The sequence below is a fragment of the Microtus oregoni genome, unplaced genomic scaffold, assembly GCF_018167655.1.
Source record: "Microtus oregoni isolate MIOR12 unplaced genomic scaffold, Mior012 000067F_003, whole genome shotgun sequence".
Classification (NCBI taxonomy): domain Eukaryota; kingdom Metazoa; phylum Chordata; class Mammalia; order Rodentia; family Cricetidae; genus Microtus; species Microtus oregoni.
In genome coordinates, this window is record NW_024543956.1 from 579,366 (window position 1) to 604,174 (window position 24,809).

The window sequence follows — 24,809 nt, forward strand, 5'->3', positions numbered from 1 at the left end:
CACAGGCCAAGTTTGGATCTTCCAGGCACAAGCCTGATCACCTCCGCACACTCTGACACAGTTTCTCTTAGAATAAGCAGTCACCCACCAAGAGGAGCCTACTCCAAGACCTTTCCCTCAGAAACCTCTTTCTCTTTAGAGGAAGGTAACACCTAGACATTGCCTGCCTCCACAAGCATGCTTTCCTACTGGCTGGAACAACTCCTATGCATGAGAGATGCCTCGCATGTGGGCCCAGCTGGTGCACAGACATGAGGAGAGTGTGTGTGTTTGTCTGTGTGTGTGCGTGCGTGTGTGTGTGAGTGTGTGTGTGTGTGTGTGTGTGGCAGAATGGGGGTGGGGTAGTGCCTGGCGTGTGTGGTAGGTGATACAGCACCAAGTACTGTGGATCCAGGCTGACTCTGATTTTGGAACCACCAGATCTTCAGAAGAGGGACCCACCCAGATAACGTGACCACACTTCAGCCACATTTCCCTGAGAGTTCTCTTCCCTTGGGAAGCTTGTCCCACCTGAGTGGGCCCCACATCCCCGAATGGGATGATGTGTGATCAGGTGGAGAAGCATGCAGGCATGCATGGATGAGCCTGCTGCAAGGAGCTAAAGGACTAGACCCATGCAAGTAAGGAAGCTTGTGTGTTGACCTGGACTTGAAGGTGCACACAACTGGTCCGGGAACTGCAGTGACGGGGGCTCGAAGGGACAGGACTTCCTTCACCAGAACACATGCTGTCCTGCCCACTCCTTCAGGGCCCTGCGGTCCTGACAGAGCTTTCTCAGATCTCCCCTCTGTCCTTGATTGCAGTCTGATGCAGAAGGGAGGCTCCAGACATCACCTCAAGGGCCACCATGGTGGGCCCTAGTGACCAGTCACTCGCCAAGGTGGACCTGCTTCACCACCATCCTCTGAGACTGTCCTTCCACTCGAGGGGGATCACACCTAGTTCGTCCTCACTTCCTGAACCTAAGAATCCCTGATTCTGGAAGAGCGGAAAGGAGGGTAGGCAAGGGTCTAACCTAGGCTCTTCCACTTCTATGGTAAGGTTCACCTAGAAATCATGTCTAGGGACTCTGGGCTTGCAGTCACACATGGCTGAAACGGGACCCCACTATCGAGGGTGGGAAAGGCCCAGAGCACCTCTTCTTCTCGGTGTGCCCGCCCGTCTAGCTCTCTGCCCTGGACCAATCTGGAAAATGCCCAAGAGGTACAAAAGGTGCCTCCTGGAAGGTCCCTAGTCCCTCCAGCAGCAGGCAAAACTGCCCTGCCCAGTGCCCTCAGGCCGTGGGGCCCCAGCACAGCTTTCTCAGACTGCTCAATCTGGCCTCTTCCAGTCACATTCAGAAGCGAGGCTCTGGACATCACGGGCTCTCCTGGGGCCCCATACCTCGTCACAAACCTAGGAGGACAGGATTCACGTTGATCCCCACAGACCCTCCTTACCCACGAAGGTGCGTCACACCTAGCTAGGCCCACGGGGCAATGACACATACGTGACTTGAGTGTTGGGGTGGCACACGCGTGTCCCGGAATAGAGCGGATTAAGGCTTGCGAGAACCTGAACACCCACCGCCCCTTTCACCTAGGCCCGCCCTCCACGGATGTCCCGGAGGACATCGGAAGTGCCCAGAGACCTCGGAACGGGCCATGGGGAGGTCCCTAAGTCTTTCCCCAAGCACCCCTGTTTCTGGTCCGCTCTTCTCAGTCCCGCGTCCCTCACAAAGCATTCCTAGACTTTCCTCCGGGAACCTGGGCCATGAGGAGAGGAGATGTGGTGTGGAATTCAGGAGCCAGGCACCAACCACCTCAGGGAAGATCCTGGGTCCTAACACCTGGTCACTCACCTAGAGGAATGGCCTCGGGAGGGCGACCCGAAACCCGGCTTCCCCTCGGCAGTGGTCACAGCCAGTTAGTTCTCACTTCCGGTAAATCGTCGGCCTCTGTGGAAAAGCGTGGGCGCGTGAGCATGCGTGCTCCTGTCCAATGTCTTTAGGCCCGCCCACAACCACGCACAAGCACGTATGCACGCAGGCATGCACACACGTATGCACGCGTCGAGGGGAAATTTCCCTTTAAGGCTCGGGAGGACCTTAAACACCCACACTCGTGTTTTGACTCAGCACAACTGTGGACCTGTGGACCCGGATGAATGTCTCACTGGCCCAGACATCAGAAAGGGCCATGTGGTAGGTCCCTGGTCCTTTGTGAGCACACATATCGTCCCGCCCACTCTTCTCAGTCCCTGCTTCCTATCAGAGCTTTCCACACAGCCCTTCCAGGCCTCCTCCACTCCACTGGGGAATTTGGGCTCAGGACGTCATCTCAGAGACTAACCTGGGTTTCAGTAACTACTCACTCACCCAGAGGGACGCAGCTCTCCACAATCCTCAGACTCCCTTTTAGCTCTTGGTCCTCCGGGTGGGCGAGGGAGGGGCCGGCATCCCAGGTCGGCCTCACTATGGGGAAGTGTTCTACCTCTATAGAAAACCATGTCAGCATATGTGAGCCAGGCTGGCGCTGGTCCGTCTTGAGACCGACCCTGCAATGAAGCATACTTGACTTGGAGCTTTCGGTTGTGCATGCACAAACTGGAAACTCACCTAGGAAGGGCTGAAAGTGCCCGGAACACCTCTGCTCCCTGTTTGCAATGCTCCCACATGTGGAAGTAAGGACCTGTGAGGAATGGCGGGAATGCTCAAAGGGTACTGAACGAGCCATGTGGAAGGCCCCGAGTCTCTGCAGGGGCATACAAGCGGTCCTGCTCATGCGTCGGGGTCCCTAGCACCTTCAGGAAGCTTTCCCAGGCAGCCCTTCTGGGCCTTGTCCACTCCAGGGTGGAAGTGAGGCCCATGATCACCTCGCGGGCCCTGAAGCCTAGTCACCCGCCCTTAGATGGGAGATGTCCCCCTATAGGCCTTGTGGTGTCACCATTTTCACAGGCTTTCATCCATGTCCGTCAGTCCAGCCATTCCCTGGGATGAGTGCCTTTTAGAGGCCCTAAGACCCCAGGCCTTAATGTCCTAATTCTTCAGCTCCTTCCCTCACTCCGCCAGTGTCCCCCAGGCTCCACTTTTATGGGAGCTTTCTAACTACTGTCAACATACAAACAAACGGAAGGAGATTCCTCAAACTGTCCCTGCCACCGCTACTGCTGCCAACAAGATTGGTCGGATCCATGAGGCGGCTGTTTTCAATTCCAGCCTTTTGCTCCCCACCACGGCTTGTGGTATGGTGGTTCGGTACAGGGCGGATCACGCCTCTCGGTCTCTCTTTTTATTAAACTTAAAATCCCTGCGGCTCAAATTTCGTGGCTTTTCCATACACTATATGTCCCGCTGCCATTTTGACTGAGGTCAGGTGAACTTACCATCATCTTAACTGAGGTCAGATGACTTCACCGACATCTTAACTGAGAGCCAGGTAGATGACCAAGTCCTGTCATCTTTACTGAAGTGTTCCCTGTCTGCTCCCCCAGTGCTGACTCTGTTGCTTGTGTGTTTTGTGCAGTGGCACGCCTTAGGTTGGCCGCACCAAGAACATCCACTTTGCCCAATTCCTGTTCCCTCTGTGTGTATGTTCGTACGTGTAACTTAGGTGCACCTATGTTTACCGTTAAATGTTATAATTGTCTGTTCATTGCATCTCATTTCAGACTACAGAAACAATAAGTCTTATGTTTTATGCTGGCATGTACTTTTAAGTTTCTTACAAAAACACTTTATATTTGATCCAAACCTCATTTAAAATGTAGTAAGATGTTCTCTACTATTGTCAGTTCTGCCCTTAACCTTCTATTGCAAGCAGTTTTTTTTCTTTCTGTCTTTTTACAAATGTAAATCTTGCCTGGTAAATTAAGAGCCGGTACAGTCAAGCTCAGGCCCGGCTCTCCAGGCAGATTCTATACTGTAGTTCCACCTGATAAACGGCCCACAACTGCTCCGAGATCTGGGAGACATGGCATTTAAATATTTAATTATTAATAAACTTTTCCTCACAAAAAGAGACAGGTTGGCTCCTAGCAGCAGCACTCTACTTCCTTCAAAGAAGACAGAAAGCAAATGGGCACAGAACAACGTCCATCCACACTTTGCTTCGACTGCCAAGCGCTGACCACCGAGAAAAACTGCCTTTCATCTGAACTGAGGATCTCCAGACACGAAAAGAATCTCTGGAATCGACAGCCTAGCTGCTCAGGTCAAGGTAGGCTTGTCTGCCTACAGATTTCGTAGCCCGCAGGATCTTCTGGAGCCTGGCAGGCCCTGCTCTAAACATCAAAAGACAAACGCGACCTTCAGTGACCACGGAGAACCCTGAGGTCTAGGTGCCAAACAAGTAAGTCCTCTGTCGTTTTTTAATCAGTAATTCAAGTAAAATTTCATCCTTCTCAAAGGTCTCTGATGCAGTTTGACAGCTGAGAGGTTTTGTCAGTTTAAAAGGACAACCTCACCAAACAAATTTCAGGTAAATACAAATACAAGACCTGCAGGTTATAAAGGTGTGAGCTTTTATAAACACAAGTTATGAACACAAGTTATCAAATTTCTCTCACACGCTGTCTTCCGTAGTCTTAACACTTTTCATTGTGCAATAATATCTGTCACAGCCATTCTGACATAAATATGCTACTGTTTATACAATGTATATGTCTGAAACTTCTTTTTTCACAAACCCTAAGAATTCTTGTGAGTTCCAGGAAAAAACAGTCAGAAACGCCCCCTTCAATTCCCTGGTCCTAATTTTTTCCCCTAAACTTAACTTTTTTCTCTGTTCTGCCATCTTAAACAGGTGTAAGAGGTCTGTGTTTGTGTGGTGTGTGTGTGTGTGTGTGTGTGTGTATTGTTTGGTGTCTGTGTGAGAGTGTGTCTGAGTGTGTTTGTGTGGTGTGTGTGTATTGTTTGGTGTCTGTGTGAGAGTGTGTCTGTGTATAAGTGTGTTTGTGTGGTGTGTGTGTGGTGTGTGTGTGTGTGAGTGTGTGTGGTGTGTTGATTTAAATGAGATAGCCTCCACCGCCTGGGGATATTGAATACTTCTTTTCTCCTAGATGGCTGCTGTTTGGGTTTGTTTTGGGGTGTGGCACTGCTGCAGGAAATATGTCACTGTGCATGGCTTTGAGGTTTCCAAAGCTTCCTGCCATTTGAAGTGGGTTCTCTCTCCTTTCTGCTTGAGATTCACCGTGTAATTTTTTTTTGTGAGGACGGGGTGGGGGGAATGATGCTGCCACCTGATTTCCTGGAGGTTCCCGGTCCTCCATATTTGTTGCAAAGTGACCTAGAACACTTATTTCCAGCTGGAGAGACAAAGTGCCTGCCTTCCAAATTCTGTCAGGTGAAAAGGTGTCCTTCTCAGACCTGGCCCCTGCCTGATCTTATTATAGTAGAAGGTAGAACGGAGCCTGTCAGCTCTTGTCTTGCCTTGTCCCGGCCCCTTGTCAAAGCCCAGCACCAAGGCCCCTGCACCCTGGAATGGCAGGCAACATCGTCTTCTGTCGTTGTGTGCATGCTTACTCTGTTTCATGCGTGCAGCTGCAGGGGATGGTGGGGGAACTAGGTGACAGAGATGTAAGTGAACAGTCAGGCAGCCTCCTTCCTGATTTCTACCGAGAACTGGCCTCTTACTAGGGGAGAACGTTTTTCCTATGACACTGTGGTTGCCATGACAATGGGGACAAGCCATTCTTTCCTGGTTACAGATATATTAGCGAAAGATACTCACAGAGCGGAGACGTGGGATCACTAGACAGACACACGAGGCACACAGGTAGGTGCCTGCAGCCATCCTGAGTGAATGTGAGCTGGGCCCGTGAGTGTGCCGTGGGTACGTGCTGGCTCTTTCGTGGGACAGGAAAGGTTCTGGCTATTACTGTTTGACGCGAAGCCCCAAGGACTGGTGCTCAGCCAGCCCTGTCTCTTTGTCCTCGGGTGACACCTCACCGCGTTGGTGCCAGCTTTATCCTTTCAGGCTCTGAAAGGATAGCTCGCCAACCTACATAAATGGCTGCCTCGTCGCTGTTTGGCAATGATTGTCACACGTGCTCTTGACAGAATGGCCGTGTTGGTGCGATGGCACCTTACCCGAGAGAGTTGTAGCTTGTGTTGTCTGAGAGAGAGAAGCTGGAAGGCATTTAAGGAGGAGGTAAACATGGATGAGGACTGGCAGTTCCCTTGGAGGATAGAAGCCGAGGTCTCCAGATCTCTTGGCCTGGAGACCTGACACAAGAAGGGAAGAAATGCCTCCAAAAGACAGCCGCCTCTAAAGTGGCCACTAATCGCAGCTAGGCAGACTGAGGCAAAAAAAAAAAAAAAAGTCAGTGCGGTATGAGAGCACCTGAAGAAGGGGCAGCGTCTGTTTCCTCGATGGGTGTTAGTTTGTGCCCGGGTCAGAGTCTTTGCTCTGCTCACAGATGGGTTAAGCATCAGCTGGGCTGTGTTACAGGGTGTGCAGCTGGGGTTTCCCTCTGACCCAGCAGCCCATCATCGGCATCTCTCCCTGTATCTCAGCCCCTGCGTGTGAACAATACGCTCTGTGCCCTTCTCGCACCCTCTCGTCAGACTGGGCCCCGTCTGTTTGTCTCACCACAGGGAGGGGAGCCATCTGGAAGTTCCCATCTGGACAAAACGTGAATGGATGTCGCACACGGAGACCGTGTGCGAGTTCTTGACAGAAGGCCTCGGGCACGGGGCCAAAGCATGTGTTGAGACAGGGATTTCAGGGTTCCATCTTGCACCCTTCTCCGTGCACCTCTGGGGAAGACTTTGCTGCTTTCATCGGAAAGGTAACTGTCGAAGGTAGTGCACTAGAGGTGATGCCTGAATCGATGGAGCCGGATGGCAAAACTGACAATATTTAAGCAGGTTGTAGAAAGACGGAGGGCTTTTCTAAGGCACGGCGCAGTAGGCCTGCACAGATGGAATACACACGCCGGGAAGAGCGTGGCCTGATAATGGGTGCAGACGCTTTTCTCTGTGACTGAGATACAGATGCTGCCTGGATGTCCTGGCATGTGGGCTTGAACACAAACTTGATATTCCCGGGTATGTTTTCTAACTCAGGAAGTGTGTGAGGCTGAGAACATCACGCCTGAGGGAAGCAGAAGCTCCTGCAGGCACCCCTGCCTGGGGTGGAAAGCTTGCATTCTATAACTATAACGCGGGCCTCCGTGATTGCTAAGGGCACCGAGTGAGCGGTGAGCTCTCTCGTGCCCGAGGTGTGGTACCCGCATATGGATGGGGGCATGGTTGCTTGGGCTAGATGGTGCTCAGTCAGCCTTGCTGGTGAGCATGTGCTCGGAAGGTCCAGCAGAGGGCAGCCGGAAGTAACTGAGGTGCCTATGTTTTCCTCTGTGTCCTCAGCAGATAGATACCTGTGGCCGAGGACTCCACGGAGGCTGGATCAGAGCAGGCCAACCCTGTGAGGTCACACAGATTTCTCGGAGGAAGAACCACTGCGGGTGATCCCTAAATTGGGCCCCAGATTGCACAGTCCACATTTACTATTGCATCACCCAGCAGGTGTGGCCTGGGCCAGACCTAGACTCCTGCATGTTGAGAGCCACTTTATGCACTGTGAGATCAGATTGGAAGTCGGTAAGACTTGAACGGGAATACGGCAGAGGGGACACTGTACATTTGAGCAGTGAATAGGGATCTGGTGCTAGAATTACCGACGGGTGTTTATGGATACAGAGGGTGGGAAGGGGAGGGCTGAGGGACTGAAGCGAATATCATTTGCCTCCCATATTTCTGTCCGGTCGGGAATTCCCATGGGTAAGGCAAGGCCTGGAGTCCCTAAGGGAGAGGTCGGGGTGCCCGCACTCACCGAAGGGGTCGTGGGCTAACAGGAGTCCCCAAAATGACCAGGGTCCTCAGGGAACTGCCTCAGGACCCCCTGGTCCACAGTGCTCTGCAGCGCTGTGCCTGGTGCTGGCCCGGTAATGAGAGAAGCCCCGCGGACCCAAGGCAAGAGCAGTCAGGAAAGGAGTAGACCCCTGACACACACCCACTCACAGTGAGCAGAAAGGGACGAGACTCCACTGAGAAGCACGGGGGAGGCCCTGTGTGGAGAGGTAGAGAATGGAGGGACATGGACGGGAGAGCTACGCTACAGATGAGATTGGACACCACTTAAGATTCAAAGCATGCCTTCTGGACTTAGGGATGGGCAAGTGACCATCCAGGGCATCAAACAGCTGCTTTGATTTCCTGTCTGTCTAAGACGACCCTGTGGATTAACATTATGGCACAGAGGTTGTGGGCAAGAGAGTTCTGTGGCCTGGGATCTGATGGTAGAACAGTGCCCATCGCCAGCAGATATGGGTGTGCAGGGCCCATGGACTTGAGGCAGCAGCAGGAGAGTGGGCAATACCAATGGCGACACTTACCCTGTTGCTCTCATCTGACACTACTGAGTCTGCCAATTAGAAAGCATTTCTCCACGGTGAAGTGCTTTCCTTGGGGGGGCTCTCCTTTGTGCCACGCGTGCACTTGATCCCATAGCGAGGTCAGTCCAGCACGGAGTTGGGAGCAAGAGGTCAGAACCAAACTATGAGGGGGCGGGGGAAGTGGAGGGAGGCCAGAAGCTATGACAGTGACAGCAACCATCCTTACCTGCCATGTTATGCAAATCGCCATGAAGATTTCCGCACACACACGCACACACGCACACACACGCACACACACGCACACACACACACACACACACACACACACACACACACCCCGTTCCTCAACCTGGTATCATACTGGTGCAGAAGGCAAGGTGCACTAGGTGTGCACAGGCTTCCTGGGGTGGGGCACAGGGGGGGTTAGCTCCCTAGGAAAGAAAGCAATGAGGCTCCCCCCACCCGGACGGAATCCCGGGGAGCCCCCAAGGCATTGGATGGGCAGGAAAATACACAAGCCAAGTAAAGACACTCACCTCTCCGGGAGGAAGTTCACCACCCTAGCCTCAGGGTGGGTGACCGTGTGTCACACATCTGCTCTGGATCCTTCCATATCTTCTCAGGCACACACCCTCATCCCTGTGGAACGACAGACTTTGGGCACCCCCTTGCTTTCTCTCTCCTCACCTCACTGAGCTGTTGCTTCAGTATCCACTAAAGGCTAATTCCGTCCTAACGCAGCTCTGCTTCCCTCTCCCACACTTACAGGGCAGGCCCACATCACCCTGAGAGAGGCCCTCAGGTTGAGCTTGTCTACCAGATTCTGGAGGGAGGACAGCACCGCAGGCAGGGGAGCCAGGCCAGACAGAGACGACCAGCAGGGAGCAGTGCCCACCACAACGCAGGGGGTCACCCTGCCCTGATCAGAACAGCCCCAGGGTTCCATCGCCATGGACTCTGCAGAGTATGTGCTCTGTGGCTGGAAGGGCCAGCTGTGGCCTGCAAGGGTGTTGACCAGACCCAGGACCTCGGCCCATAGTAAGAGGAGAGGGGCCTCTTTCCTGGAGGTCCAAATTCTCTCTGTTGGTGAGAAGACCAGAGTGAGGAGCACAGAGGCGAGGCCCCTAACCAAGTCTGAAATCGTAACCATCGCCTCCTTGGCCGGAAAGGAGTCACAGGGCAGTGGCCCGCCAGGGCAGACCAGGGCATACAGAAGAGCCCTCAGGGTGGCCCTGGATGTTCTGGGCGAGGGAACCCGCTTGTATCAAGGAGAAAGGGCAGGTGGCCGAAGAACCAGCACAGTGGCTCCCAAGGTTCCGAAAGAGGAGACCAGCTCCAGCCCACGCCAGCGCCAGCACCCCCAAGGGCGCAACCAGAGAGGCCAAGGGCTCTCCCACAGGAGTCCTGGGAAGCGAGGCCGCCCAGGACCTGTGTTGATGGGCTCAGGGAATGATCCTGCAGTGCAAGGGGGGGAAGCCCAGGCCCATGCCACTGTAGAGTCCCCTTACTCTGAAATGCAAGGGAACATGTTAAGGGGCACCAGAGCTCGGCCAAGTTCCTGCAAGACGCCAACAGGAAATGCTGGTGATAATCCTGGCAAGAGAAAGTTGAGCACCCGGGCCTCTAGGGAGGGTGCCCGTGCTAACAATGAGCATAGACCTGCCTCTGGGCCACCGAGGAGGCACGCCTCTACCTCGCCCAAAGCTCTCAAGCAGCAAGTAGGGTGTGGTGGCCTAGAGATCCAGGCCATTGGAGCCCAAAGGAAGACCACCCTCCCAGAGAACAAGGAGGATCCCGGTCCGCCGACCCCGAGGCCAGACTCAGAGGGGGCATCGGCAGCCTGCACGCCTCCAGTCCCGAGCCTGCGAAGATCAGTCCGCACTGCTGGCAGGAAAAGGAAGATCCATGTGCTGTGTGCACATTGTGGGCTCTCGGGACTGGAAACTCGAGTGCGCTCGAAGGTGACTAAGGCCAGGGTCAAGAGGAGAGCCCCTGGAGTTCAGGAAGACTGCCAAGCCACCAGTGTGGCTTCTGCCCAGGAGACGAATACCATCGAACGAGGGATGCTGGTCTGGTTCAAATTCCAGGACCATCCTTTCTGGCCGGCGGTGGTCAAGAGTGTCAGCAAGAACGACAAGACGGCCAGGGTGCTGCTGATCGAGGGCAACATGCAGTTTGAGCGCAGGGGTGTCCGCGTCCCTCTCCGCAAGCTGAAGCTCCTGGACTGTGGGGAGAGATTCTCCCTCCTGCGGAGAGCCAGCAAAGTGTACGGCCAGGGCATCAACTGGTGCCTCTCTGTGATCGACCGCTACAGAGAGGACCTCGCCTGTGGCTCCTTCCGGGGCTCCTTTATGGACTACTACACCGCCCGAGCCAGTTACCCGCTGAGGAGAGCCATTCAAGAGGGCGACCTGCGCATTGATTTCCCCAAGGTGAGCTATGCCGACTTGGAAGACTGGGAGGAGGAGACCGCCCCCGGTGGGAAGAGGCCCCGCAAGAAACTCCTGCCTGACCGCATGAGAGCCGCTTGGGACAGAGCCAACCAGAAGCTCGTAGACTTCATCGTGAAGAGAAAGGGGGCCGACCAGCACCTGCTGGACATCGTGAAGGGCAGGAAACCGTCCCGGTGGCTGGACGACCTCTGGAAGTCAAAGAGGGAAGTCTTCTGCATTGAGACCTACCTGGAGGATGAAGACCAGTTGCACCTCGTGGCCAGACATTTGCAAGAAATATCCAAGGAAGCAGACCAGGCCCTGCTCTCGCTGGCAAGAGGAGACCAAGTCCGGCTCACCATGGAGGTTCTTCTTCCAGAGGCAATCATCTGCTCCATCGCTGCCCTGGATGAGCTCAGCTACAAGGAGGCAGAAGAGAAGTACCTGCGTGGCCCACCTGTGCACTATCGTGAAAAAGAGCTCTTTGAGAAGACCATCCTAAAGGCGGCCCGGAAGAGGTCAGCAGCCAGGATTGGGGCTGGCAGGGACCCTCCTGCGCCCACTCCTTAGAAGGGAGCCTCCTCCTTTCTGCCATCACCCCCTGCAGCTCCACCTCCAAAAGAGAACCATCTGGGAGACTGTGGGGCTTGCTATGACCGCTCCTCACTGCATACGTGTTTCTCCACACACAGACCCCACCCCTACCCCCTGACCCCCAAAATAAACGTTCACGAACGTGCTTGACGTTGCAGATTGTCTACATGGATTCGGCAATTCCTGTTAGCTTCAGGCCGGGCCTAGCCCTCTGTGGCCTGTGCCCAAGCGTGAAGAAGTCCCTTGGGGTCTCCTCTCTGGACCGTCACCAGCTATGGGTGGGGTATTAGCTAGCTATGCGCAGACTTGCCCTCTCTGCACGGACCCCATGCACCCAGACAGCACACCAGGTTCCTGATGACACTGTGTCTCTCTATGTGTCTCTGACTCTTCCCCTTACTCCCTGTCCTCTCTAGGGTGCCTTGGATGGGGCAGGTCCCATTGCTTTCTCCATTACCTCCCTCTTGGCTCACTCACGTTGAAGGAGAGGAACGCATGTGTGCTTTGAGGCTGTGCTTTGAAGCCAAAGAAGGGGTTGGAAATGTTGTGACCCTAGGAATAGCCTGATTTCAAAGGACTCCCCCTGTCTTTGTGTGTGTGTGTCTCTTTGCGTGGGTCTCTCTGCGTGTGTCTCTCTCTGTCTCTCCCTCTCTATTTATCTCTCTGTGTGTGAGCACGCTTGCACGCGTGCATGTTTGTGAGTGTGTGTATGTGCTCTCCTTTTGATCCTCCTGTCTCTGTCTCCCTGGTGCTGAGATTAAACATACCTGTCCACATACCTTTTTGTCAAATGAGTACTGGATGATGAAGTCGGGTTTTCACCTCATGCAGAAAGCACTTTCCATTCTCAGCCATCTTCCCCTCCCCGGAGACTTCTTACTGTAAATGAGACATTTGCTATTTGTGGGCTGACTTTTTGCAGAAAACATCAGTATCCCAGCTTTTCTCACATTTCAGAGATCAGAGACTTCTGCTGTTTGCAGGAAAGTAGGGGACCTGTCATCCCTTGGAGTCACTGACATCTGTGATGTACTGATGAGGGGCAGCCCTGCCATACCTCCCTGAAGCTCCTGTTTTCTTGTCTGGAATCACAGTCCATGACATATTTTTGTGACTGTGCACCGAATTGGTGCCTCAGTGGGCTCTCAAGTGCAACCTTACACAAGCCCGGTCTTCTTTCTCAGTCTCTGTTCTTGTCTGAATCTCTGTGAAATGTCCTGTGTCCTCCAGCCTGTGCCTCTAGATTCACAGTACCGTTTGCCTCGTATGGGAGAATGCTCAGCGTTAGTCCTTGCTGCTAATTCCTGGATTTCCTTTCTGCACAATGTGGGCTCTTACCCAGGTTAAGAAGATCACACATAGTGTGCATGCTTGTATTTTCAGTAGTGGGACTGCAAAGATAAGAACCCTGGTGCTTGCTGACCAGCCAGTATGGCTGGATTTGCAAGTACTGAGTTCTATGAGGAGACCCTGTCTAAAAAACGAACATGAAGAATAGATGAGGCAGACACGTCTTGTCAGCTTCTGGATTCCACACTCAGAAGTTCACAACAATGAACATGTACAGAAGATTTTTAAATGGATCCACATTTTCCCTCTGTGTTATGAGCTGTTTCTCTGTAAAAGCCATCAACAGTGTAACTCAATCCTTCTTACCTTTAAGAATGGAAAAATCTCTGGACCTCCCTTCTTCCTGCTTTTGACTCCATCTAGAGGAGGAAATAGCAATTTCAATGTGTTACTTTCTTTTCTAAGAGAAGATCATGTCTAAGGCCATTGTGTTCTACTTAGCCATGCACATGGCAGTGCAATGCTCAGAGCCTGCATGTCAGAAATATTCTTACCTGCATATTCAGCCTCTCCTCTGACTTTAACTGCCACTGCCCCTGTACGTTAAGTTCTGAGAACAAAACCCTGTCTCCTCGCCTACCATTCATGGGGCTATATGTCCCAGTAATGCCGTTTTCCTTGCCTACACCATCCTCTTCCAGAGGTTGAAGCCCAACGATGGGGACATGTCATTGCTTGACCTCACTGACACCTGACGAGTACTGATGAGAGGCAGCCTTTTTATGCCTCCCAGAAGCTCCTGTTTACTTCTCTTTTCATTTGTGTCCTTGAGTTTTCTTGGGGACATGCGACTGCAGGTTTCTCACTGTAGACTTTGAAGTGCTTGTCTGATCAATTCTCAAGTCATCTCTCCTGCTCCTTTGTCCTGATTCCTTCTGTAATTCTCATTTGTCTGTAGCCTTTGTTGGATTTATAAGTCCTCCTCCCTGTTTGTTTTATGGGAGAATATTGCACATCAGTGCTTTGGGCTAATTGGTGTGTGTGTGTGTGTCTGTTTTCCTATACACTGAGTTGTCACACACATCATACTTTCTTTTTTATCTTTGGAGTATGGAAGTTATAAAGTACATCCTTGAGCAAGGAGCAGAAGAATACATATGATGCCTTCTGGTGTCTGTCTTTTTATCTGTGTTCTCTGTCTCCTGGTACACTCCTTTGCGTGTGTGCGTGCGTGTGTGTGAGCGTACGTGCACATGCAACAGTAGCACTGCAGTGTATAATGCAGATGAAGCACATGAGGAAGAGCAGGAACGGTGGAGGCAGTTGCAGTCAAGAAGTGCAAGATATAATATCACAAACATGAGAATGTACAAAGTGTTATAATAAAGTACATCATTTTATAAACTAAAACAAATAATTGAAAAAACAGAAGTAGGGAGCAATACATGGAAAAAATTTCCCTTGAAAGTGTGGACCAGGCAGCATTGTGCAGTGGTTACTTCCACTAACACAGTTAAAGCAACCTGCCTGCCTATGGGAACCTCCTCACAAAAGGCCAAATTAATTGCCTTTACTAGAGCACTCCAGATAGCCAACGGCCAAAGGGCTAATATTTATACAGACTCTAAATATGCCTTCTTAATAGCCCATGCCCATTCTACACTCTGGAAGGAAAGGGGCTTCCTTACTATCAAGGGCACTCCCTTAGTTAATGGACCCCTTATAGCCAATCCCTTGGAGGCCCTCCAGGTCCTTGTGGAAGTAGCCATAAATTACTGTCAGGGACACCAATCCTCCAAGGACCCAGTGACCTTAGGCAATGCCAAGGCAGACTCAGTAGCCCTGGGGGCTGGCTTCAAGCTCCTTTGATTCCACAGGACATATTTTGTTCTTAACTCCCTCCTATCAACCTTGTTACAAACCAGAACGTAGGGATGAGCTCATAAAAAGGGGGCCACAAAAACAAAGGGTGGCTGGTTCAATTTAAATATCTGTCTCATTCTTCTTCAAGACCATAGTCGATCATTTCAGACATCCACCACACCTTACACATAGGCCCCAAAGCTTTGTTCCATTTCTAGAGCCACTGTTTGACCCCACCCATCTCCAAGATCATATTTCACAGGTTCACCCCTCCTGCCTGACATGTGCCCAGGCCAGTCCACAAGGGGTCTCCATATATGTCAGTCTCTGCATCAGCTTCATGGGCATCAACCAGGCAAAGGTTGACAGGTTGATTTGTCCCATATGCCTACTTAAAAAAAAACTTTGTTATCTCTTAACACTTGTAGACACTTTTACAGGGTGGATAGAAATGTTTCCAGCCTCCATGGAAACAGCAGATGTGGTGGCTGAGGTGCTCCTGGACCATATAATTCCTCGGTTTGGCATCCCATGGACCATCGAGACGGACAATGGGCCAGCCTTCACTTCCAGGGTCATGGAGCTCGGGTCAGAAGCTCTCAACATCTCCTGGAAATTCCACACCCCCTACCATCCACAATCCTCGGGAAAGGTGGAGAGGGCCAATGGACTCATCAAACAACAACAAACCAAGCTCTCCATTGAAGTCAGGTCATCTTGGCCCTCATTTCTCCCCAATGCCCTTACCTGCCATTTGAGCTCCTTTATGGCAGGCCCTTTCTTGTTAATCACCACCTCCCAGTCCATACTCTTCCACTGGTGGTGCACCTTCCCTACCTCTCCTTTCTAAGTTCCCTCTTCCTTTCACATGCTGACAGCTGTCTCCCTGCCCCACACCAGTGGACCCAAATGCCCCTAAATATGCCCTGCTCTCCCCAGGGGCAGAGTATTCCTTAAACATCTAGCTCTGATGGAGGAGGGTCATCTGTCTATCTGTTGCTTTCATTGGTTAATTAATAAAGAAACTGCTTGGCCTGATAGGTCAGAACATGGGTGGGTGGAGTAGACAGAACAGAATGCTGGGAAGAAGGGAAGTGAGCCAGACGCCATGGAGCCAGCCGCCAGGTCAGACATGCTGAATCTTTCCCGGTAAGCCACCAGCTCGTGGTGCTACACACATTAATAGAAATGGGTTAATCAAGATGTAAGAATTAGCCTATAAGAGGCTAGAGCTAACTGGCCAGGCAATGTTTAAATGAATACAATTAGTATGTTGTTATTTCGGGTGTAAAGCTAGCTGTGCGGGAGCCGGGTGGGATGAAAAGCAGGCCGGTAGCTCCTTCTACATAGCTCCCAGTTCTCTTGGATGGACAGGACCTCACACGGTAATCCTCACCACCCCCTCAGCTGCCAAGCTTCTGAGACACCCATGCTGGTACCATCTCTCCAGACCCAAGCGGGCACCTATTGTGGATACTTGATCTGTCTAGAAGTTAGGACCTTCCACCCTCTGGTTTTCCAAGATGCCATAATAAAGATCCTATCTGCTCCTTGTCCTGGCACACTCATCGTTGTTGGTACAAACAAGACAGGTAATAACAATATTTTTTCTCCTAGCTACCTGCCTTCTTACCTCCCTCAAGAAACAGCTGCTGGAGGTCTCCAGGAAGGCAGTATACTGGATGCCTCTCCAGCCACATCTCTCTCTGAGTGTGAGCCCACCAACTCCCAACTCTCCCCTCTCCCACATCAACAATGCCCGCAGTAAGTAGCTAAACTTGAACCAGCAGCCCTTTAACCGAAAAGACTGTAATGTTTAGTTGGGGGCTTCACCCCAGCTCCCTGGCATTCATTTTGGAATGTTGAGCAGAAAACTCCATTTCAAGTCACCTCCCCTGGGAGTTGCCTCAATCCAAGTTCCACCTCCAAGACAACCTACCAAACAGTGACCCCTCCCCAGAGATGCTCGAGGCCACTCCCACAAGCTATTTACCCCCCACCCCCAAGGAACACCTGGTCTTCCCTTTTCCCTCTCTGGTGTTTATTCCGGTTCTCTTTTCTCCCTCTCCATGTTTTTCCTGGGTCCACCCAGTAACCCTGGCGTCCATTAAACCTGGTTATTTTTTTTAATTCGATCTGATTTGCTCTAATTTGGATTATTGTGTCGGCAGAGACTCTTATTGTGCTGCTGAAAAACAACAGCTTCTACTTTCCAGGTCGCTTTCAAACTGTGAAATTCCATATTCATCACTGCCCCCACAGAGTAAGCCTCTACAGAGATCAGTGGTATGGTTCTTGTCAAGCATGTAAGAAGGCCTAGGCTCCTGTCCTACCACTATCAAAAGTGTGGGCCATGTGCCTCATGTGCAAATATGTTCCTGGAGTTTCATATTCTGATTCTACATGCTGTGGACTTCTGATTCCTTCTGCAGCTCCTGTTCCTCATAGTTCCGAAAGAAAAGCATACTCCTCACTCACTGTCTAATATGTACCTTGAAGTGCTTTATTGCATCAGCCCAGGACTTGAAAAACAAAAAGGCCTACCCACAATTGTAAGCAGAGGTTGTGCTTACGTTTCCTGACTGCCCCGACCCGAATAATCACACAGAAACTATATTAATTACAACACTGTTTGGCCAATAGCTTATGTGTATTCTTATTTATCTCTTATGTCTTTCTTAAATTAACCCATTTCTGTTATTTTATATTTTACCCCATGGCTAGTGGTTTGTTAGTTGCTTGCTTCTTAGGCAGCTACATGGCCTCTGTCTTCTTTAGCAGCTACATGGTGTCTCTCTGACTCCGCCTACTCTCTCTAGATATCTCTTCCAGTCTGGCTATATTCTGCCCTGTCATAGGCCAAAGCAGCTTTATTCATTAGCCAATAAAAGCAACATATATCAAGGATATCCCACATCACCTCCCCTTTTCGATCTAAACAAAAAAGAAAGTTTTAACTTTAACACAGTAAAATTACATATAACAAGTATCAAGCAAGATTTACAGTGACAATATTTCTTTGTGAATCTAAAGTTTTATATCTAATTTATCTTTTATTATAATTAAGGAAAACTATATTCCTATTTATCTTCAATTCCAGCAAAGACCCCAGGAGGATATAAGTGAACAGGAAGTGCATTGTAAGCAACTTGCAATACTCTAGAGCTGACAGAGAGATCTCGCTGCCTGGACAGTCACCCAAAGTTCTTCTGTACCATTGGGGCATCCATCTTCAGTCTACAGGCCCCTAGTACAGACTTTTCCATGAAGCAAGAAATTTGAATATCTGTTCTGTCTTGTAAAGAGCATCAGTTGGTTTATTCTGTGTCCTGTAGAATGTCTGGCAGACTCTTTCATGAAGCAGAAACCCTGAAGGACTGCCTCACCTTCTTTAGTCAAGTTCAGCAATCATTTTTCTATGGGTCCTGCATGTCCAGTTCATACAGCATCCCATCAAGCAGTCCAGGCAAGAGCAGTTTCTTGCCCAAATGGCTAGCCTTGTCACATTGAAGGCAAATTCCATGATGAGTTCCTTCAATGCCTATCAATGTCTCTGAAGCAATTGGTGCTGACAGAAGCAGACATGTCTCACTAGTGAGAAAAGTCTAAGTTCTTAAAACATTTAAAATGTCATATTCTGTAGTCTTTAAAGTGTTGAAGATTATCTATCTAACTGAATTATATCTCTATATATCTAGAAAACCTGAATAACATGACTACCTGTTTGACTATTATAAAAGGCTAATAATCTGTAATTTTTAATTATACATTACTTTTTTAAATGAGCTGCACAAACACAATACCTTAAATAAGAGCAGAATTACATATATACACTGTAACAAAGTCGACCTTAAATATGTATCAATAGACCAAGGTCCCTACCAATGCAAAGTATTCATCTCTATATCATATCCCCCTTCAAATGAAAACAAACATTTATAAACCATCATTTTGGAAATTTGGGAGTTGTTTTCTCCAAATTGATTCCTGCTGTTTGTTGGGCAAAGTATTTTTAGGGTTTATGGAGACCTTTCAGGGGATCTATGTTCCATCATACTACATTAGCCTGGAAGGAACTTAAGGTTCTTATCTTCTGTGGGAACAAATGTAGAATCTCTTTTCCAAAGTAACATATCCTCAGACTCAAATTTGAGGTCAAAATACCTTTAAAATATATATGTTGCTTTAGCTTAGTAGCCCATACAATGAAATATCTCTCTGTTGTTAGTTTATTCACAGTCAAAAAATTTAAAGAAAACACAATAGTATACATAATTCAGACTCTCTGTGCATTTTCCAACCTCGTGTGGCTTTTTTACTCTTAGTTTTTAATATTTATTTAATTATCTTTTCTTCTTAAATCTATGACTGTCTGTACGTACTATTTATATTATTTTACTATCTATACTCTTTTCCCTCTCTTTCCCAAGCCTGTGTATGTTGTTAAACACGCTGTGGCCCATTCAGAGGTTCACTTTTGTCTGAGTCTGTCTTTATTGCATAGCTATTTTTGACAAGGAGTACCTTTTTAAAAAATGTTAAGTGGGCATGGCTAGGACCAACTCCATGGCTCTGCCCATTGGCTCTGCCCTATACAACATGGTGGAGGTATGTTCACTGCCTCTGCAAGCCATGCTCTCTACCCCAGCTCCAGGGATGCAGCAGGTTTATGTTGCCATTAAGCAATTTGTGGTACTCTGTTCACAAACCCCATTTAAGTGTTCCATAGCTGGACCTCCCAAAAGAGCCAGAGGCATTTGTGCAACCAGCACAAACCAGGAAGCTGGCTATTTTTTTTTTTTTGATTTTTCGAGACGGGGGTTTCTCTGTAACTTTTTGGTTCCTGTCCTGGCACTAGCTTTTGTAGACCAGGCTGACCACGAACTCACAGAGGTCCACCTGCCTCTGCCTCCCGAGTTCTGGGATTAAAGGCGTGTGCCACCACTGCCCGGCTCTGTTGTGGTTTTTAATAGTAGCCATTCAACCCATCTGGGGAAGTCTCACATTGTGGTTTTGCTTTGCATTTCCTATTGACTAGTGATGTTGCGTACATTTTCATATACTTGTTGTCTATGGAGTTCTTTTGTCCATTTTTTAATCAAATTATTTGGGAGTTTTTGTTTGCTTGCTTTTTGCTATTGAGTTGTACTAATTCATTGATATTTGAGATATTAACCCCCATGAAGTTTATAATTCACAAATGTTTTCCCCCAATCCAAAGATGGTGATTTTGTTTGTTCGAATATTTCCTTTTGCTATGCATAACATTTATCGTTTGAGGAAATCTTTTATGCTTTTTCTGTCTAAAGTTTTAATGTGATAACTAAAAGTGCTCCAAGAACAAAGTGAGGGTCAAAATTCTTACTTCTACACATAGATGCATAGCTTTCTGAGTGCTATTTGCTGAAAAGACCATACTTTCCCCAGTTTTTTGTGGGTGTGGGGACTGGTTTCTTATATGTTTTCCCCATCCCATTGATACACACCTTGATGCCAATGCCATACTTTTGTTTGTTTGTTTGAGACAGAGTCATTCTATGTAGTCCTGGCTGTCTTGGAATTCACCATGTAGACCAGCTATGCCTTTAACTCAGAGATCTCCTGCCTCTGCCTCCCAACTCTGTGATTAAAAGCGTGTGTGGTACTCTTTTGATCATTATATCTGTGTAATATATTATGAAATCAGAAAATATAATGCCTCCAATTTTGGTTTTCTGTCTCAGGGGAGGGTTTTGGCTATTTGTGGCTCCATGGAAATTTTTTTTGGTTTTCTTTTTTCTATATTTTAGTAATCAAAAATGGCATTTAAAATCTGTGAGAACGCTTTCCTAACTGAAACACCCATCAGTCATGAACATTGGGTCCAAGGGCCTTGCTTACTGCTCCATAGCTTCACTTGAGCACATAACTGACGTATCCCTAACTCTTGTCATCCTGAAGTGCCTCCCCACTGAAACCAGATAGCCACTGCCCCCATACACATTGTCAGCCTGCTTTTACCAATTCAAGCCCCCCCCCTGCCACCCCCCACAGCCCTTCATGTTCTTGCCTTGTACATAAATCAATCTTGCTCCAGTCCAGTCCAAGCCAAGAAAAAGCAGGATGCAACTGTAACATCCGTGAAATTTATTGAACAGATACATTTACTGAAGTCATTGAAGGCGGGGGGATGACAGCACAGAACTTCCCCCAGCTGTTAGAGGCCACAGGTCCCACCTTTTCCTACTCTGTGATTCATTAGAAAGGATCTCATCTACTGGCCACACTGAGGCCTGCTTGCCTAAGCTTCTTCCTTCCAAGGGACCCCTGATACACCTCTTTGCAGAATAATGGCATCTGGAAGTGTTCTTTCTTTTGGGGGAACTCTCTAGAAGAATCACCCACTGTAGGGTGATCCTGAATTATTCTGGACACTGGAAAGCACTGAAAGGAACATCTTGCCAAACTGAAGAACTGTTGTCACAAGTAATAACAAAAGTAACAACAAGAGTGGAACATTGAATCTTGGTTCTCCGAGCCCATCCATCCTTAGTCCAGGTCTTCGTGCCCACCCCAGATTGTAATCAGTCACAAGATGAGCATCAGCCAGTTGCTGATTGCCATCACCCATACTGTTTTGCTGGTTCCAAGGGCTTGTCTTGGGATCTCTGTAGAGCACCTTCTCAGGTAAGAACACACACATCTGCAGGGAACAAGCAGCAAGTTGCTGGCCTGTAAGTATATCAAGAAAGCTGTCCAGGAATACACAACACGAGATAGGAGCAGAGCAAATAGGGCCTTGGCTGGCATGGAAGTTCGCAACACAAGCTGGGCTACGGTAGTAGCTAGCAGGGTAAGTCAGGGACTGATATACTTTGCTAGGGTGTGATGGATGGGAGAGCTAGTATTAAAGTGTGTACTCACTGAATACCTGGGCCACTGTGAGTAGAACAGATAAGGATGAGATTCCAAAGGCAGTGTCATAAACCTGCCTGGAGATGCTAACTGGGTAGAAGAGCCAGGCAGTCAGGACCCTTATAAGAGACTATTTCTCCCTAATCTCTCCCAGGCCAGGGGCTATAGCAGATATCTGCAGGCCCGCTCCTTTACTTTGGGGCTGACCCTTCAGCAATACTTCTAGACTGGGACAGGATGGGGTCTTCTGCCTTATGTTCTCCTGCCTAGGCAAGGCTGCCCAGCATGCAGCCGGGCCCTCCTGGGCACTCTCTAAGATTACTGCCCATCTGTGCTGGGGTGGGAGTCCCAGGGGGCTCATAGGGTCCTGTCTGGCTTGGGTCTACAGGGCCGTGGTCTGAGTTATGGCCTTATATCTCCTCCTCAACCTTGTCCTTTGCCTACTCCTCCACCTCATCTTCTGCCTTAGCACTGGCTCTTCCATCAGCCTGGACAGAAGCCAGATTGCCAGCTTCATCCTCCACCTGGACTACCATGTTGCTGGCTAGTCTTGCCTCCCATTCCTCAGATTCCCGTTTGAGGCCCAACAACTCCAGGAAAGTTGGAGATCTCCTGATCATTCTTAGCCTCCTCAGAGCTTCCTCCAGAGGCTCAGTCAGGTTAGCCCTGGTGAGCATCTGCCTCAGGCGCAAATCATCCGTAGAGGTTCTCTCGAGAGCCCCTTTCTAAATGGCTTTCTGCAGCAGAACTTCTAGCCTCAACACAAAGGCAGAGAGCTGCTCATCTGGCTGCTGTTTTGCAGTCAGACACTTGATTCGAATGGTGGCCTGAGACTCATTGTCTCCAAATACTCGACAGAGCCTCTAGGCACTCCTCTGCAGTCTTTGCCGGATTCTCTGCTAACAGCCCCTGTACAAGGTACAAAGCAGTTCCCCGCAAGCCCTCCAGCAACCGTCTCCTCTTCTCCCTTTCTGGGACCCTTTGCCACACCCAAAACATGTCAGTGGTGTGGTCTAGCCAGGCCTCAAAGGATTCCTCCCCAGGGGCTGGCTGAACGCTCCCAGAAAACATACCCAAACGCTGGTACCGCAAGGTATCCACCCAGGGCTGGATTGCCTGACTAACTGACTGGAGCCTGCACACTCTGTCCAGCTCCAGACCTGGGTCTCCAGGTACACTGTCCACTGTCTCCCCCGTTGCTCCAAGAAGTGGAAAACACGATCAAGAAGCTCCTCGCTGGAGCAACTGGGCACAAAGACCACGTTCCAGGGCCCCCCAGTGCCTAGGATTTCCCTTGGGACCAAAGCATAGTTGATTTCCTGGTCGAGCTCAACCAGGGCTGCAGTGGCATTATCCTCCTCATGAAACACTTTGCCAAGCACAGTAAAGTGGCCCATGGGCCACAGGGCAGCCTGCAGGGACCCTTGGAATTCAGCTTCACTGCAGTCCTCCAGGATGCCCAGGATAAGCAAGCCCCTACGAGCGCTGACACCCATCCACCTGCACCAGTCCTGGAGCATCTCCACCGCCATAATCTGAAAATTTAGCAAAGCTCACACTAGGGGCCGGAAACAGTTTCCCCAGAAGCACATCAGGTTGGGATAGGAGCCTAGGCTAGGACTCAGGAAGACCAGCCTAGCTCTCCACAGCCTGGAAACAAAAAACGGAAAGAGGAGGTTAATGTCTTCCCCACCCCAGCCCCTTCTCATCCACTAGCCCTAGAGCAGAGGTTCTCAACCCGTGCTTCGTGACCCTTCAGGGTCAAGCGACCTTTTCAAGGGGATCTCCAAAGACCGCTGGGAAACACAGGTATTTACCTTATGATTTGCAACAGTAGCAAAATTACAGGTATGAAGTAGCCATGGAAATAAGTTTTATGGTTGTGTGAGGGAGTCACCACAACACAAAGAACTGTATTAAAGGGTCGTAGCATTAGGGATATTGAGAACCACTGCCTTACATGATGCTTCTGCATCCCACTCTGTGCCTCAGACACAGGCCTTCCCCAGCACCTCCCTACAGTCCAACCCAGGCAGGCGTGCTGGTTGAGAGGGGGTTTGTCAGGGCCAGTAATACCCTCCCAGAATTTGGTACCTTCTAGGAGCAGAACCCTTTCTCCTTCAATCGCACAGCAAGGATTCCCCGGGCTGTTCTCCAGGTTCTCCCGCCAGCCAGCTCCCTTGCTCTCTCTAGCCTTATAGCTGCGCACTCACGCAGACCAGTGTACATATGCAAGCTTTTTTGTTTTGTTTTATTTATTTATTTATTTATTTATTTATTTAGATTTCTGCCTCTTCCCCGCCACCGCCTCCCATTTCCCTCCCCTCCCCTGACCAAGTCCCCCTCCCTCATCAGCTCGAAGAGCAATCAGGGTTCCCTGACCTGTGGGAAGTCCAAGGACCACCCACCTCCATCCAGGTCTAGTAAGGTGAGCATCCAAACTGCCAAGGCTCCCCCAAAGCCAGTACGTGCAGTAGGATCAGAAACCCATTGCCATTGTTCTTGAGTTCTCAGTAGTCCTCATTGTCCACTATGTTCAGCAAGTTCGGTTTTATCCCATGCTTTTTCAGACCCAGGCCAGCTGGCCTTAGTGGGTTCCTGATAGAACATCCCCATTGTCTCAGTGTGTGGGTGCACAGCTCGCGGTCCTGAGTTCCTTGCTCGTGCTCTCTCTCCTTCTGCTCCTGATTTGGACCTTGAGATTTCAGTCCTGTGCTCCAATGTGGGTCTCTGTCTCTGTCTCCTTTCATCGCCTGATGAAGGTTAATATTCAGGAGGATGCCTATATTTATGTTTGTCTTTGGATTCACCTTCTTATTTAGCTTCTCTAGGATCGCAAATTATAGGCTCAGTGTCCTTTATTTATGGCTAAAAACCAAATATGAGTGAGTACATCCCATGTTCCTCTTTTTGGGTCTGGCTTACCTCACTCAGGATAGTGTTTTCTATTTCCATCCATTTGCATGCAAAATTCAAGAAGTCCTTGTATTTTACTGCTGAGTAGTACTCTAATATGTATATATTCCATACTTTCTTCATCCATTCTTCCATTGAAGGGCATCTAGGTTGTTTCCAGGTTCTGGCTATTACAAACAATGCTGCTATGAACATAGTTGAGCATATACTTTTGTTGTATGATAGGGCCTCTCTTGGGTATATTCCCAAGAGTGGTTTTCTCTTTCTATTTTTCTGCAGTGCTGGGAATAGAATCCAGGACCTCACAAACGGTGATGCGAGCTTAACGCTGCTCTCTGCAGTGCAGATTTAGCGCGGGGGTGTGGTGACGCCGGAGCATGGATCCTCTACCTCCTAGTCCTCCAGAAGCAGACTAGCCAGGCCATTGGTGCAGGAGGGTCAAGTGAC

At 49.6% G+C, this 24,809-nt stretch overlaps 1 pseudogene; it reads right to left on the reverse strand.

Moving 5' to 3' along the window:
- Positions 1 to 21,886: 21,886 nt before the first annotated feature.
- On the reverse strand, positions 21,887 to 22,978 carry LOC121440339 (annotated as a pseudogene).
- Between the last annotated feature and the right edge of the window lie 1,831 nt (positions 22,979 to 24,809).